The 17,198-nt window shown below is 41.7% G+C and overlaps 1 protein-coding gene across 2 annotated transcripts in view; it reads right to left on the bottom strand.

Annotated features, from left to right (window-relative positions):
* The window catches only part of PAG1 (phosphoprotein membrane anchor with glycosphingolipid microdomains 1), a 140,889-nt gene that overhangs the window by 94,864 nt on the left and 28,827 nt on the right, over positions 1 to 17,198 (bottom strand). Inside the window, exons 1-2 of one of the 2 annotated variants that reach the window (XM_087420401.1) lie at positions 4,141 to 4,225; positions 2,232 to 2,301 (exon numbers count right to left, since the gene is read on the bottom strand). The gene's annotated coding sequence lies outside the window, so the exon portion shown is untranslated. Of the gene's footprint in view, positions 1 to 2,231; positions 2,302 to 4,140; positions 4,226 to 17,198 lie in introns of those variants that run through there. The other variant, XM_087420402.1, reaches the window with a different exon arrangement.

Genomic DNA, 17,198 nt, shown 5'->3' with positions numbered 1-17,198 from the left:
TACATGGGGGAATCAGGGAGGGCTTCTCAGAGGAGATAGAAATTGAGGCGGATCTCGACGGACACACTGGAATTTATCAAGACAAAAGGGGCAAGGGCATTCTGGGAAGTGAGAACAGCGTAGTGCAAAGGCATATGTGCCTGAAAGGCTTCAATGCATTGGCACACCCAGAGAAAGTCAGTCCTAATGAAGCACAGACTGCAAAGTAGAGGAAGGTAGGCAGTGTACTGGAGGGGTGCACAGGGCTGATCATGGAGGACCACGCCAAGGTGTTTGAATCTATTTCTAAGGTTACAAGCCCCACAGAAGTCACTGAGCAGGAAACCACGTTAGAAATTTGGGATCAAGGCAGCCAGAGTGGGGACAGTCTGTTGGAAGAGAGCTATATCAGTTTGCTCCAGCAACAGAGTTGTGCAGAGCTGATGAGGATCAGAACTAAAGTAGTGACAGTGGGAGGCAGAGGAGAGGAAGATCGGAAGGATATTTACAATTAACATTTGTGACAGCTGGCAGTTAATATGTGACCTCACCAAGTGCTAATCACTGTTCTTGGAACTTTCATGTATTATCTTAAATCCAGAATGTGGTGTGGACAGAATGCAGAGGGGGAAGCAATGTTGGCACGGAGATTTCTGGCTTGATTTACGGGGCTGACAGCGATGCCTCTAACTGAACTATTGATTCCAGGAAAAGGAATCAGTTTTAAGTAGAGGATGAGTAGAGGGGTGGGGAAGACAGTTTCATTGCATACATATTAATTTTGAAAGCTGCTTGGGATACACAAATGAAGATAACCAAAGCATTCGGGTCAGGAATTTGGCAGAGAGCAAACTGGAAACTCGGGATTAAAGTAAAAAAAAAAGAGAGAAGAAAAATATCCTAATAGTAAAATTTAAGCAATCAGCCACATACACAGTATGCAGTGAAAAGCAGTACACAATACAACGCTTTTCAGAAACTTCAGAGGACTGTGATTCCCCTCCTAAAACATCTGAAATCTATTCTAAAATATATAGATTCTTGAGTTAAACCTTAATTTCCCCCAACTAGAAAATGCTGTACATTTCAGGCCCACAAATAAAAATGTGTATGGCAAGCAGCTCTAGTGGAACCGGAAGTGCATTCGGGAAAACGATATTTAACCCCTGAATCGAGATTCTTGTCAAATGTTGGGAGATCAGAGGAAGGCATTTTTGGAGTGTGGATCATCAAAGCTCTTAATGCACTGATTCTTTAGACTAAGTTAACTAACAAGACGCAGGCTGTTTTCCAGGATCTGCAGTTATATTTAGAAAGACCTAGAGGGGAACCAGAATGACCCCGAAATTGCTCCCTGCTCTCCTAAGAAGAAAGGGTTACTCTGCCCAGAGAAAGAATTTCTCAACAAGTTGAAGGAAAGATTTCATTAAAAGACAGTGCCCTATTTTACAAGATTCCCTCTGTGAGGAGATTGGGAACATTCAGGCCAGGTGTACCCCTTCCTTTCTAGCCTGTAGAGGAACTGGATAATGATATATGATGGATAGGGGTCAGTCAGGTCACAATGCTTGAGGTCTGTAAATCTTTTAAATGGACGGACATAGCACTTCAAAGTCCAGGATTCATTATAAAAATTGATAACCATGTAGTAAACCAACTGTTAAAATCAGATACAGAACATCTTTGTGTTAACCTGTCGTTCATTTCAGTTGGATGATTTTTTTCTGGATTTAGTTCTGTTCAAGGATGACCCAAGGTCATTAAGGAATTTTGATATTATCAGCACAAAATGAGATTACTAATACCACTAATAACAATAACAGTGAAACACAGCCTCATATATTGTTGTTGGTAGTGGTGGTGAGCCCTGTATGGAATCGGAAACTGATGAGGCTATCCGATTATTATCTCCACCTCAAAGATGAGGAAAGAGATGGAGAGGGTAGACATTTTGCCCAATCTCACATAGGTATTACAGGGCAGAGCTAAGGTCGTGCCCATTTACTGACCACAGGGAAACACCATGTTGTAAGGAAGCATGACCACTGGTGTTTCGGTCTCTATGGCAGAAGACCCACGGTTCTAAATTGAAAACTGGACTAGCTAATACCCTTGAGATTGTCCAGTTTCAAAGCTGTGTGCCTGCAGTCCTACAACTCAGAGTCCCCAACTAAACTACAGATGCCTGTACAAAGTTAAGGTAAAAGCAAGCTTGAATAAGCGAGAACGTAGAAAAGCAGATAAATGAATACCTTGAAATCACTCTCTCCGCGCTCTGAAGTTGCACTCAACTGTTGAAATAAGAGAATGACCTCGTGTTTTCTGGAAAGGAAACACAAGAGGAAACAATTTCAAAATTCTGAACTGAAGTAACACTGCAATTACTAAGGGCAAAATGATTACTTTTTCTTATTAAAATTTTGAGTAATAAAGAAAGCAGCTCACAATTATTTAATTAACCTTTAGTACTTTAATACTATAAAAAAAGAATGTTGAAAAACATAAGTTAAAACTTGCTCTTAAAACAATCACCTACCTATACATTATCCCAAATTTTATATATGGAGGAAAGCAAAAATGATGGCATTAATCACATGTGTTCTCAATGATTAATAATTATGCCCGTGCTTTGTTTTTTACTCATTGCTTCATTCCACCTCTTTCTCCCAGACACTGACGGTAACTATGGGTTAGCACCACACACCTCAAACATGGACCCTTTGAGTTGTGCAAGGTACCCTCGATTGCATACCTCAAGAAGATGACAGCCTTGCAAGAACAAAGATGGCTGGAACAAAACTGTACAGAATTGTGTAATAACTGCTATAATAGACTTAGCCATATTATTTTATGTCTTTACCTTGAAACATGCTATATTTTTGTTAGCATGGTTTCCTATGCTTAAGATAAAACTGTATCACTTACAAAGATCACTTCCTCCAAGAGGATGTGTGATTCAAGTTTGAGGAATGTAATCTCAAATCTAAAACTCTGTTTTTGTAGATTGTGTATCTAAGAAGGCATCTTAAAATATGCTAAGTGGAAGTAAAAAGCGAAAGAATGATCCAACAACTAGACTCAATGTTCTCAGAAAAATTATCCACTGAGGTAAACCAATGCAATTTTTTTTCTTTTTTGGTAAAGATTAAAGGGCAAAAGAAAGTTATTTCTTGGAAAGGAATGAAAAACAAAGCAACGCTAGAAAGACCAAAGAGAAAGAGTAAAGTTGACAACAAGCAAGATTGTGGTCCCTCCATGACCTGCCATGTCAGACTCTCCAGTGGCCAGCAAGATGAGAGCTCCCCAACCCCCATCCCACCTCATGAGGCCCCTGCCCACATGCTCGAAGAGCCTCCTGGATGTGAGCTCCAAGAGAAAAGTGCAGTAGAAGGCGAAGGAGAGTTACATGTCAGGGAAGGAGGAGAGGGGTAAAGACCACATTTGCCAAGAGTCCACTTTCAACAAAGAGAGGCAATGGAAATTCTCTTCTCCTTGCCTTTCACTGGGAAATCCCCCATTCTGAACCACTAAGCATTTCAGCTCAGCAACACTGTGGGTTCTTGAAGGTTTCCACAGCAGCCTGAAAACCCAGCATTTATAAAACCAGGAAGATATATTTCAAGCTCTAAACTACTGCGTCAGAGTCAAGTGTTTGGGATTAGCACCTGTTCAAAAGTGGAGATGTCACTATTTTGAGATGCTGCAAAATCTGTCTAATAAATGCTTACTGATAAACCTCTGTGCTGCACAAAAGCAAAGGTGGTAAGGCCCAGTTCAGGAGACCAACTGACCAATATATATGATATAGAGAGACATAAATAATAACAGAAGTATGCAGAGTGACTACAGTACAGAAAGAGCGTGAGAGCCCCATACACACAGCTCTGCAGCTCTTGGGATAAAACCCAAGCCACTTGGCATGGTTTGACAAGCTCCCCGCCATGGCGCCTGCTTAGCCTGGCAGCATCATATCTCATCATCTGTCCCATCATCGTCATCTCCCATCCGGCGTTCTCCATGCCTCTGCCACGTTGTTTGTTTGCTTGTTTTTTTTTTAAGAGGCTAAACAACTAATATAGAAATGAGTATCTCATAAAGCACCTGTTTCTAAGCTGGAAACCGTCTGTAGTGTGCTTATTAAGAGTAAGTGGATCCTGGTACCTGGTAGGTAGGTCCTCCAACCTTTCCCAACCTGGGTCCTCAGCCTGTCACATCCTTCTCAATCTTCTCCTTCTTTTACAGACTGGAAGAAGAAATAAACTGTAAACACCAGTGTAAAGTATAGACCATTGGCATTTTGGGTTGCATAGTTCTTTGTTTTGAGGGACTAGCATTCCCCCCTCAGCTGTGACCACCCAAAATGTCTCCAGATTTTGACAAACGTCCCCTAAAGGGCAAACTCACCCTCGGTTGAGAATCACTGGTCTAAAATGAATGATGACTTATTAAAACATAATAATATTTATAATCTAACTTCCAGATTATGCAAAAAGACAGCAATTTGGATGGGGACCATCCAAAAAGGCACAGATGGGGGAGAAGAGAGGAGGGAAGGCACACGTATTGAGCACCTGCTGTATTCTTGGCCCTGTGTGAGGTCTCATCTAATACTCAGACCTCATGTACCTCCAGAATCAGAATCCTCATTTTTTGTTTTTTTTTTGAGGAAGATTGGCCCTGAGCTAACATCTGTTGCCAAGCTTCCTCCTTTTTTTCCCTTTTTTCTCCCCAAAGCCCCAGTAGATAGTTGTATGTCATAGTCGTACATCCTCTAGTGCTTCTATGTGGGACACTGCCACAGCACAGCTTGACGAGCGGTGCATAGGTCCACGCCCAGGATCTGAACCGGTGAACCCCAGGCCGCTGAAGCAGAACACGCGAACCCAACCGCCACACCACCGGGCTGGCCCCCCAGAATCCTCATTTTAACAGATGACTCACGGGCAAACTCAATTTGAGGAAGAACTGGCTTACATTTGAGCCAAGTTGGCTCAACCTCCACCCTACCAGAAGCCGCAGGCACCCTATAAAAGGTGCCATTGAATAGGTTTCTGAGGTTAGGGACTTCCCTGGGGCTCTGCTTCCTATCCCCCACTTTAAACGGCTCATTTTGGCTTCTTGGTTTCCATCCAGCTGCCTCACACCCTTGCTCTGTCCGTCTTGCAGCCTTACGATATAGCTAGCAGGCTTCCGATTCCATTTACTAAAGAATGCTGCCCCTCCGAGCCCCTCGCTCGTATTCTCACCCTGTCTGTAGGCAAACGGCATCCCTTAGCTTTCTAAGAGCGAGTTCCAGATAGCCCCCTCCGCTCTCGTTGTCTTCGAGAGGGCAACCAGATACTTAATTCCCTAGATCCAGCCTGCATAATTCCACGTGCTCACATAGATCTATTACCAGGCACTAATGCAAAATATATAGTATTGTCATTGTGGCTTTTAAAGGTTTAGCTTCCTGCAATAATAACTACTCACGGTTTTATATCTTCTGTAATATGAGCAGACTGCCTTCACTCTTGATAGTTAATTTCATAAAACAAGGAAAACAACAGCTGTATCCAACATTACAGAATGAAAGATGAGGTTGAGCCTAATTAATGCAGGCTTTGCTTCAATAACAGCTTTATTCTCAATAAACAGAGTGTGACATTTTCATTAACTCAGATACAAACTCCCGTACAAACACTCGCACATGAAATACTATAAAAATACCAAATTTAGACTCTCTCGCTCTTCTCTTTCAAGACCCAAATGATTTCAGATGCTGGCACTTGTAATAGTTTTATTATGATTACTAATAATTACCAGTTATGAATCTTGCTATTTGCAGACCGTGTGGTACAAATTCCATACATCCTCATCTCATGTAATGCTCATGAGAAATCCAAGGGACCTGGACTATTGTTATGCTGGTTCTACAGATGGGGAAACTGAGGCTTGGAAAGGTTAAGTAGCTCAGCCAGTGAGTGGTGGAGCCAAGTTTCAAACCCAAGCGTACCTGACTCCAAGCAGCACCTCATTCACACACATCATTTTTTGATAACACACAGGTGTCCCCTAAGAGCGCGCCCATGTATAGTTTTCTCTGTATCCTTGCATCCCTAAGCATATACACAGCCACTACTATTATTAATATTAATATTATATGTGCCTACTTGAATCAAGAAGGTATAAACCAATGGTCTCTAATCCCGTAATTGGGAAACATTTGATTCAGACACCCTTGGTTAGATGCAAATATTATCCAGATCTGTGATAATTCTTTGAGCTGTTTCTCACCTAGAATAACTCAATAAGCTAAGCCAGTCTGGCATCACTCTGCTAAACTGGGATATGGTTATAACAAACCTGCTCATCACCATGGGTATCTGAATGCAATCTCTGGTGGGTGGGTGGCCTGGCCTCCAAGAACAGAATCTGTTCTGCCGGCAAGAGAAAATGCTAGCAGTGTCCACTCATCTGATCCCTTCTTCCACCAAGGCAGCTGAGCCCTTGGGTCAGTTCAGCAAGTGAACAGAGGAAAGAGAAACAAATTCAAAACCTCCTGTGTGAGTTAAGTACCATGAGACTTCGGACACACCAGTTTACTGCCCACAATTCAGAGATAACAATGTCTGGCCCTGCCTCCTCTGGTGCCCAAGGATAGCATGTGGATGACTTGATGGGCCCAAGGCCCTTGGGTAGGAAGAGCTGAGGTTAATGAACCTGTGTCCACATTCACAGCGTTGAGCAACATAAAATCAGGCCAACACACCTGCACATGACAATTAGGGTTAGGTATGTGGGGCTGATGAAATATTTCTTTTGAAGTTAGTGAGGCCAAAATAAACAAACAACAACAATAACAACAACAAAAGAAGCCTCAGAAACTGATCTTCCCATTCCCCACCCCCATCTGTAAAAGAGAAACAGAAACCTCTTGTTTTTAAGTAAAAATTGCAGGGCAATCTTTTCGGTTTCCCAGATTTTAAAAGGAACAAAAGCTGTAAGAAAATAAATATTCTAAGGCCCACGCTAAATTCATAAGCTTTTTACTTTAATATGTTCTGCATCTGGATGAATATTTATCACTCACTATTTATTACTGCCTCAATATTTATTACTGTCTCTATGCATATTTCTTTCTCTGTCTTAGGTTGTCAAGTCTGATAAGGCAGGGACCAAATCTATTTAGTCCTTTTTGTAAAGCATGTGAAACTGTTATGCATAATTAGGCACTTAAAGGGTTTTTGATGAAGATGATTATGAAAAATCAGAATAGTTAATACCATGGTGGCATGTTTCCTGGAACCTTCCTGTCTTTCTGAAATATCAGATGAGCAGACTCGCATAGAATGGTAGAGCTAATGGAAGCTTGGGCCTAGAGATCATGAAGAGCTGGCTAAACCTGTGGTCTGTGGCCGGGCAGCATCAGCGTCATCCAGAAGTTTGTTAGAAAGGCAAATCTCGGGCCCTCCCCAGACCTACTCAGTCAGAATCTGCAGGTGAACGGGATGCCCAGGCAATCTGTAGGCACATCAAGGACTGAGAAGCACAGACTAGAGAACCATCTAGTTCAACGACTTCAGAAGAACTGTGGCTTGTACCTTCTGACCTCAAACTTCCACCTCCTCTTGCTCCTTCAGGAATATTCCTCCTTAAATTATTCTTCGGTGGGTCTACAGAATTAAACTGCAAATCAATAACAATTGCCAGCTTGCCAAGAACACCGGCCGTTTCTGTTTGCCAGAGAGGCCTTTATTCTTTCAACATCTTGAATACACACACAAGATGCTGGAAATAGAAATCCAGAAACCCATCTTCCAGTAGCGGGCTTGCTCACTACACACTGCCAAAGAGGAGAGACCACACCGTGATGGTGTGTGGAACCAGACACCACGACTCTTGGCTGAGACCTGGATCCCACATTTTGCACATTTCAGGCCCAGCGATGCAGCCCAGGCTGCCCGTCACCTTTGATTTCTATTTCCTACTTTCACTAAATGCTCCTAAGTCCTGACTCACACATGGCTCTGCCCTGGAGTTCTAGAGTCCAACCAGATGAACATAATTCAAACCTTCAAGGATACGCATTTCGAGAAGAAGAAAAAAACAGAACTATTTGAAAACTCTTAAAAACGTCTTTGAATTGCTGTTGATATGCTGGTTTGTCACTGCATCTTTTAAACCAGTTCCCTCCACGACTTCCCTGCCCAGCTATATTATAGACTTCCTATACAGATTAGGAGTCATCGATTTGTAATTAGAAGAATTTTATTTGGGTTTTTCCCCTAGACTTCAGCCACAAAATGTAGTTAGTAAAGCATGTTCAATAATATTCAAATTCCATCACTGTTGTGTCACTTGTATTTTCCAAAAGGCTGAAAAGGATTGATGTGCATCTTAATCAGGTCTGCATACGGCAGACATCTGTCTTGACTCATATTTGAATACCAGCTGGCACCCTCCCAACATATGGTCACTTTTCTGGAAAAAATATTAATTTCTCCAGGTATGAAAAGATTGGCTATACTTGTTCCCACAACCGTACATTTTTTCCTGCACATTTAGAAATCAGAAAGGAATTTGTTGGATATTAAAAGAAAAGCACTGCAATGAAGAAAGTATGTTTTAAGAACACAAAAGATTAATTGAGGCAATAATTCTAGGTTTGGCGTAAAAGTTTGAAAGAATGTTGAAAATTTTGCTGAAAGCAAATTGTTTAGATTAGCTAGAGACAAAGACTGACCTATGTTGTGGGTACCACTTCCTAAACAAACCTTGAGAGAGCACCGTATCAGAGAGAGCCAGAAGGGCACAGACTTACTCTAGAGCACTCTCCTCTGTCTCAAGGCAACATCCGTTATAAGAGAACGTCAGCCCATCTTTTGGGGGTACAAAGTACCCCAGAAAAGATCAGAAAAGATGAAGAAAAAAAAGGACGAGGAGAAGATACTGCTGAACGGCACATCCCAGGAAGCCTACCATGAATTGGTTGAAGTATCAGGTTTTAGGAAAACTTCACTGCATCTTTGGGGTTGTGTTAAATCGCCTATTAAGCACTTAGAACAGGGCCTACCTGGCGTATAGTAAGTGGAAAGTAAAATCTACCAGCACTGGATTCACATTACCAAATTCTCAAAAAGCAGCAACTGAATGAAATTATTTAGCTGCTGCCCTTTAGATGAGGCATGAACTCCCTGCTTGCCACAATCCTTACCACTCCCTAATGTCTCCCAGATACTACAGCCAAGCCTGGCTGCTTTTAATCATTGCATGGCCCTGTTTTTGTTCTTAAAGTAGAGTTAAAGGAAAGGGATGTAGTTTTACCCACATCTCTATCAAACTGTTGACCTTCTGAGAGGGCTCTGAGATCCTCTGGCTCATGTCACTCACTTATGGTACCCACCCGAGTTTGTGACTCTTGCCCTGGATATGCTACCAAGCTGTTGTCTCTGCTGGGACCATGTTCTCCATCCCCACCTGCCCAATTAGAATCCATTTTTCAAGACTTATGCAGTCCTTCTGAACTTGTCAGTCAGAATCTATTGCCTCATATATGTTATGTGTACTAACATTTTAGAACTAGTTATCTGGACTACAGGTCATTTTAGGACAATGGTTGAATCTTCTGATCTTTCTCCTCCTAATTGTAAGGTCTTCCATTGCTCACGACATCCAGCTACAGCTTCTCAACCTGCTTTCTTCTGGAGCCCTAATTACCACCATCCTACACACATATACACACCTCAGCGTGGGTCTAAAGTGTGTGTGTGCGTGTGTTTGTGTGCACATGGGCGGTGGTCCTGCTAGGGGGGAGGTGGGGAGGAAGGGGGAAGGTAAAAAGGACAAAGGAGGGGTTGTATGCCTTCCTCATTTGGACCTCCCATCCCCATAGGACCCCATAGGACAAAGAAATGGAGTAAGTGCTAACAGAGACCAGAAAAGATGAAGGAAAAAACCCGCTTCATTTTCTTCCAGCATTTCTGGAACTCCCTACCCAGCTTCCACTCTGCAACCCAGTGGGGAAGTCAGGTCTGTGTGACAAGGTAGGAGCAAGAGTGAGGAGGAGGAGGAGGCAAGGTACAGCAGAGAGAAACATCCCCACTTCTGCTCCTCATGACTTCCTAACCTGCTCTGCATAATCCCCCACTTCAGAGATAAAGCCTGCAGCTGCTGAAAGGCTGGGAAAGAGAGGACACTGGAGAATAAGGGGCAGTCAAATCTCTCATACCACTCTTCCCCGCCATCTCAAAAGCCTTTAAACCTCCTTCACTCCTATGCCTGCTTCTCAGTCCCACACTGCTCCTCGGCAACATAAATGTCTCTTTCCACAATTCACTCTGGTCCTTCTCCTCCATCCCTCAATCCAAAGGAGCCACACCAGGGGCCAGAAGAGCAGCTCCTTGAAGACAGGACTCCTATCTTGTTCAGTTGGTGTATAATTGTGCCAACTACTGCCTGGCCCACAGGAATCAAGCCCATGCGAATAGAATTGGATCAATGAAAACGCTCGAACTCAAAAATACTTTTCCCTATAGGATTATTGTTATAAACGTCCTCAGCAAACCTCTTTATCTATAGAAGTAGAAGAATATAGAAAGTGTCTGCTAGTTTATTTCTTTCCATGCCAGAGTTTCTGGGTTCAAATTACTCAGATGCATATTATTTCTCACGTACTTGTTTCTTGAGATAAGGTGACAAACTTTTAATCTGTTTAATAAAATCAACTGCAAAAATTTTAAAATCTATTACTAAAGATACTTTAAAAACAGCTTGAAAATAACTGAGGTCAATTAATTTCATTGTTATATGAAGGTTTTTCTTCTTTAGTCCTTAGGAAAGCAGGATAAGAACTAAGGCCTTTCCCAACAGGGCCAAAGATCTTTCTAACATTTTATAAGTCATGAATGGCTGTATTTTGGGAATGAGCAGATATTTGGGTTTAATGCAAAGACTAAACCGGAAAAAACATCAAAGTTTGGAAATAGTTCTCCAAAGAGACATCTGAAAACGCTCACACATTGATAAGGGTCCCCAAAGCACGTGTAGCTTTGCCATTCTTTATCCTTCCTTATTTTATGGAAATTTCTTCCCAGGCTCTTGACTCATTACACTAGAAGACAGGCTGTTTCATATGACCTTGTAGGTACAGAATAAAAAGAGCAATTGACAAAGAAGAAAAGAAAATTGTACAGTGCAGAGATGTTGCTCTTTATGAAAGGAAACATTGACCATTCAGTGCAGTGTCTTCTGTCCTTGTCGTGTGAACCCTCCCTCCTATGACAACAAACCCTGACCGTGGGCTAACCATGCACACCAGACGCTGTTCTACGCGCTCTTCATACAACAATCCTATGAGAGAAATACAATTATTATCCCCACTGTACAGAGGAGGAAACTGAAGTATAGAGAGGTTAATTATTTGCTTAAGGTCAGAGAGCTGGGGTTGGGGGTGGGGGGAGGTAGACACACAACAACGAACAGTCTGGCTCCAGAGTACGAGCTCTTATCCTCTCAACCTTTACTCTATTTCACACCCTTTTGCTCACTTATCCAATATCTTCCTTCTCTTCTGTAAATGCTGGAGTTTCGCCCACAGCAGCATCATAAGCTCAGAAGTCACTGATCTCCTGGTCTGGTGAAACACTAGCCAGGTCTCAGCCTTCTCAGACCTTCCCTCTGAATAAAGATAATCTGGATTAGCAGCGAGATGTAGCGCAGGAAGAGTCCAAAGATTAGATCCCAAGTGGCCTTTCCATTCTTGGAATCCCCGCCCCATTACCCCTCATCTTCTATCAGCACTAGTCACATGCCCGGCCTGGAAGGTGACCATCTTCAGGGAATTTTCAGTCATTCCTCAATCCTAAAACAATTTGTGCAAACAAGGCAGCCTCCTGTCAACTACTCTTTGATCAGGGAAAAAAAGACACTTCTAATTGTAATAGAGTTTGCAATACCCTTATTCTCAGACAATACTGAATTACTTAGGGGTTCAATATCAAACATTATCAGTTCACTTCTGAACGTCTACTCTGTAAAGAAAATGTGCTAAGTACTAAAAAGTATATCAATATGAATAACTTATGAATCCTGCCCTCATGGTAATTCCCCTCCTTTGAAATTCTTTACTTCCATTTCCTACTAGGTCAACTATTTCAGACGGGGTATCTGAGAAGCAGGAGAGACACTCAGAGCTGGGCCCCTCAGCAGAGAGGCAGGGCCTCTGAGCTGTAAAATTGAAAACACCTTGAACACATCGTTAGAAAACCAGATGCAGAGAAATATTACCTCTTACTATGCATATATGTGCCATGAAACCAAATCAATTTGTAAGCATCTCATTGAAACTCCAGTAGAACTACCAGAAAGTCTTGAGCAAAGAGAGTTAAAGCGACCACAACAATGAAGAAGATAACTGCACAATACTCATTATTACTAATTTAAGAAATGCCAAAGGAGACATATTCTATTTCACACATGCCTATTTCATTTTAGTGAACAGCTTTCATAGACGGACTAATGATTTCAGCTCCTCCAATTCTACGGGAGTCTTAAGTTCAACAACTGCAAATTCTCTAAGAATGGAGATTCTCAGAAATATAACTTTAAGTAGTTTATAATTAGGGAAGATACAACTGTACAAGTTGCTAAGATAAAAGGCACAACTTTAGGGCTGGCCCGGTGGCATAGTGGTTAAGTTCACGTGCTCCATTTCAGTGGACTGGGGTTCGTGGGTTCGGATCCCAGGCACGGACCTACGCACCACTCATCAAGCCATGCCGTGGTGGTATCCCACATACAAAAAAATAGAGGAAGATGGGCACAGATGTTAGCTCAGGGCCAATCTTTCTCAAGCAAAAAGAGGAAGATTGGCAACAGATGTTAGCTCAGGGCCAATCTTCCCCACCAAAAAAAAAAAAAAGGCAGAACTTTAAAGCCATGAGAAAGAAACATGGCTTGTATGTAACGAAAAAAAAAATTGAAGCAATAGATTCTTACTGAAGAGAAGATCAGAAAGGCTGCATAAACTTTGAAGACTGAGTCCCATTTGGGCAGGTGAGGAAGGGAAGGAGAACACGGTCCCAGCAGAGGTAACAGCTTTGGTTGTATCATGAAGGGCAAGAGTCATAAACTCAAGTGCTGACCAGGGTCAGGCAGGTACCACATGTGAGTGAAGTGCACCAGAGGAACTCACAGCCTTCTCAGAAGGTCTAGGATTTGGTAGAGAAGTGGGTAAAAATGTTACTTTCTTCTACTCTGTTTTAAGAAAAACAACAGTGTCATGCAATGATAAGAAGGCAGCTGATGGTTGGCTGCATTACTTGGGAGACAATAGGGAGTGGTGAGGACTGTGGCAAACATGACTCATCTAAAGGGGCAGTCACTAAGCATATGTATCTAATGCCTTGCGGGTATTTGGGAATGCGAACCTAGTGTTGGCAGATTTTCTGTTTTTTCCTAAGAGAGGCTAGAAACCTGGATTTTTACACATTATCTCACACTGTTTAAATATATGCGACTCATATAAATTTTAAAATAATACTTTACCATCCAACGCTAAGTGGGCCAACAAAATAGGCTTGAGGATCAGGTCTGAGGGCCATTTAATACATGACTTCTGCTGAGGTGGGAGTAGGCTGGGATTTGGACAGCAAAGCCTGGAATTTCAATCCCAGATGTACTAGTCTATGGCCTAGAAAAAGTGCTCAAATTTCCTGAGGCCAGCATCTTGCTCCAGAAGGATACCTGTTGGAGACTAAATTAAGAGCCTACACAAACAGCCAGAGGAGTGTAGTCATTATGAAAGAACACAGGCTTCAGAACCAGAATGCCCAGTTCAAATGCCCTCACTACTCATCAGGGTCAATTATTTCAGTGTCTCAGTGTCCTCTTCTTTAAAATGGCACTGACCTCATAGGATATTGGGGATTCAACAAATATTAACTATTTTTTGACACATATGATCAATATAACAGAATCCCTTACCTTCCTTCCCAACCCCCACCAAATAAAGAATAATTATACTGTAAAAGAGACAATTTCATACTAACATCTTTCTGAATTTGGATATGGAAAGTTCTTTACAGTATGACACTGAATCATGTTTTCAAATTGAAATGATCTACAAGAAATTTAAAAAGTTGTTTACTTTCCTTCTTTTATTTTTAATTAAATTTTTTATTTTTAGATAATTGTAGATTCATATGCAGTTGCTTATAATACAGGGAGATCACATGTACCCACTGCTCAGTTTCCCCCAATGGTAACTTCTTGAAACAATACGGTACAATATGACAACCAGGATATTGACATGGATACGGTGAAGATACAAAACACTTTCATCACCACAACGATTACTCATGTTTGCCCTTTTGTAGCCACACCCTGCACCTACCACATCCTTAAGCCCTGTCAACCACTAATCTGGTCTCTATTTCCCCAATTTTGTCATTTTTAAAGAATGTTACATAAACGGTATCATACAGTATGTTACCATTTAGAATTGGCCTTATTCACTTAGCATAATTCCCTAGAGATTCATGCAAGTTGTTGCACGTAGCAATAGCTGGTTCCTTTTAATTGTTGAGTAGTGTTCCACCGTATGGATGTACCACAGTTTGTTTAATCATTTGTCTATTGAAAAACATCTGAGTTGTTTCCAGTTTTTGGCTACTACAAATAAAGCTACTATAACTATCTGCGTATAGGTTTTTGTTAGAACATAAGTCTTCATTTCTCTGGGATAAATGCCCAGGAGTGCAATTACTGGGTCATATAGTAGATGCATGTTTGGTTTTTTTAGAAACTGCCAAACTGTTTTCCAGAGTGTCTGTAACATTTTGCATTTCCACCAGCAATAAATGAGTGATTCAGTTTTTCTAGATCCTCACTAGCATTTGGTGGTGTCATTTTTTTTTTATTTTAGCTGTTCTGATCAGTGTGTAGTGAAATTTCAATGCTGTTTTAATCTGTATTTTCCTGATGGCTAACGATGTTGAACATCTTTTCATCTGCTTATTTGCCATCTGTATACCCTCTTCACTGAAATGTCTATTTCTTTTGTCCATTTTCTAATTGCATTGTTTGTTTCTTTTTATTGTTGAGTTTTACTAGTTCTTTTTTAGACACACAGTTTGCAAATATTTTTTTCCCACTCAGTAGCTTGCCTTTTCAACCTCTTAGCAGGGTCTTTTGAAGAGCAAAAGTTTTTAATTTTGGTTATGTCCTGTTTATTAAATTTTCCTTTTATAGATTGTGCTTTTGGTGTCAAGTCTAAAAACCTTTGACCTAGCTCTAGATCGTAAAGATCTGTTCCTATATTTTTTCCAAGAGTTTTATAGTTTTTGTTTTATGTTTAAGTCCATGATCCATTTTGAGTTAATGAAAATTCATTTTTTCAGAAACATATGGATGTCCAATTGTTCCAGCACTTTTTATTGAAAAGGCTAACTTCCCTTCACTGAATTGCTTTAGCATCTTTGTCAAATATCAGAATCCATTTATGTTGTTTACAAGCCACACAGTCTGTGGTATTCTGTCATAGCAGCCCAAACAGACTAACAGTAGCTTAAAATATCTCAGATTTATAATTTGACAGATCTGGAAGTCAGAAGACCCACTACACTCCATCTGGACATGCTAAGGGAGAATTGGTTTTCTTGTCTTTTCCAGCTTCTAGAGGCTGTCTGCAAATCTTGGCTTGTGACCCAGCACCACACCATCTTTTCTCCCTCCGCTTCCATCACATCTCTGTCTGGCCCTCCTGCCTTGCTCTTATAAGAACTCCTGTAATTACATTAGGCCCACCCAGCTAGTCCAGGATGTTCTCTCCATCTCAAAATCCCTAAATGAATCACCTCTGCAAAGTCCCTTTTACTACACAAAGTAACATATTTACAGGTTCTTGGAATTATGATGTGGACATCGTTAGGGGGCCATTATTCAGCCTACCACACTTAGCTTCGTGTATCTGTACATTTATATTTTTTTTGCCAAATTCGGAAAGTTTGCAGCCATTATTTCTTCAAGCACTTGTTAGCTCCTCCCTTTTCTTCCTCTTCTCCTGGGACTCCAATGGCACAAAAGTTAGATCTTGAGAGTCCCACAGGTCCCTGAAGCTCTGTTCTTGTGTTTTCTTTACTCTATTTTCTCCCTTTGTTCAGATTGGCTATTTCTATTGTTCTATCTTTCAGGGCACTGATTCTTTTCTCTGTCGCCTCCATTCTGCTGTTCAGGCCATCCACTGAGATTTTTATTTTGATTGTCGTCTTTTTCCAGTCTAAGATGTCCACTGGGTTCTTCCTTATATTTCCTATTTATTGGCTAGGGCTTTCTACGTTTTCATTTGTATCCAGAAGTTCATAATTGCTCAAGAAGCATTTTTACAATGGAGGCTTTAAAACCTTGGTCAGATCATTCTAAGATCTCTGTCATCTCGGTGTTGGCCTCTATTGATTGCCTTTTCTTCATTCAGTTTGAGACTTTCCTGGGTCTTGGTATAAGTGATTTTTTATTGCAACCTGGACATTTGGGGTTTTATATTATGAGACTCTGGATCTTATTTAAACCTTCTGTTCTAGCTGCCTTCCTCTGATACCACTCCAGCAAGGGAAGAGGGAGAATGCATCGTTATTGCCAGGTCGGGGAGAATCAGGTTCCCCATACACCTCCATTGACACCTGAGAGGGGGTCCTCCTTACTGCTGGGCAGGGGCAGTTGTGGCTCTCCACTAGGCCCCCACTGATACTTCCTGGCTGGGAGGAGTGGTGTTACTGCTTCCTACGCGGTCTCCACTGACCCCTCCCCAGTGGTTGAGAGGGTGGAAACCCAGACTCCTCGTGTGGTTTCCACTTACACAGGGGTAGAGGTGGCAGGTTTTGTTACTACCCAGCAGAAATCAAAGTCTTGGCTCCCTACTGTGCAGCCTTCTGTGACACCACCCCGTGGCAGGCTGGGTGCCTCCTTAGAGTCCGGCAAGGGTGCAAGTCTAGGCTTTGCAATCAGCCTTTGCAGGGAGGGTGGAGCCACAGTTTTTTCTGTCATGTTTGGCTAGCAGTTGTTGTCTGAAAGTTTTCTGTCTTGCTAGGGTGTCCCTTTTCTTGTCCTTCCGCTAGAGAGGACAGGCTTTTGTTGTTGTTTTGTTTGTTCTTGTTGGTGTTTCCTGATTGCCGGCTTCCCCAACTCCACATCTGGGCTATAGGAGACCAAAAGAAAAGCCACATACTAACTGTCATGTCATC

This window comes from Ceratotherium simum, chromosome 31 (assembly GCF_057802395.1).
Source record: "Ceratotherium simum simum isolate JZ-2026a chromosome 31, ASM5780239v1, whole genome shotgun sequence".
NCBI classification, from domain to species: Eukaryota; Metazoa; Chordata; class Mammalia; order Perissodactyla; family Rhinocerotidae; genus Ceratotherium; species Ceratotherium simum.
The sequence above is the reverse complement of the archived record's forward strand: the minus strand, read 5'-3'. Positions and strand labels throughout refer to the sequence as shown.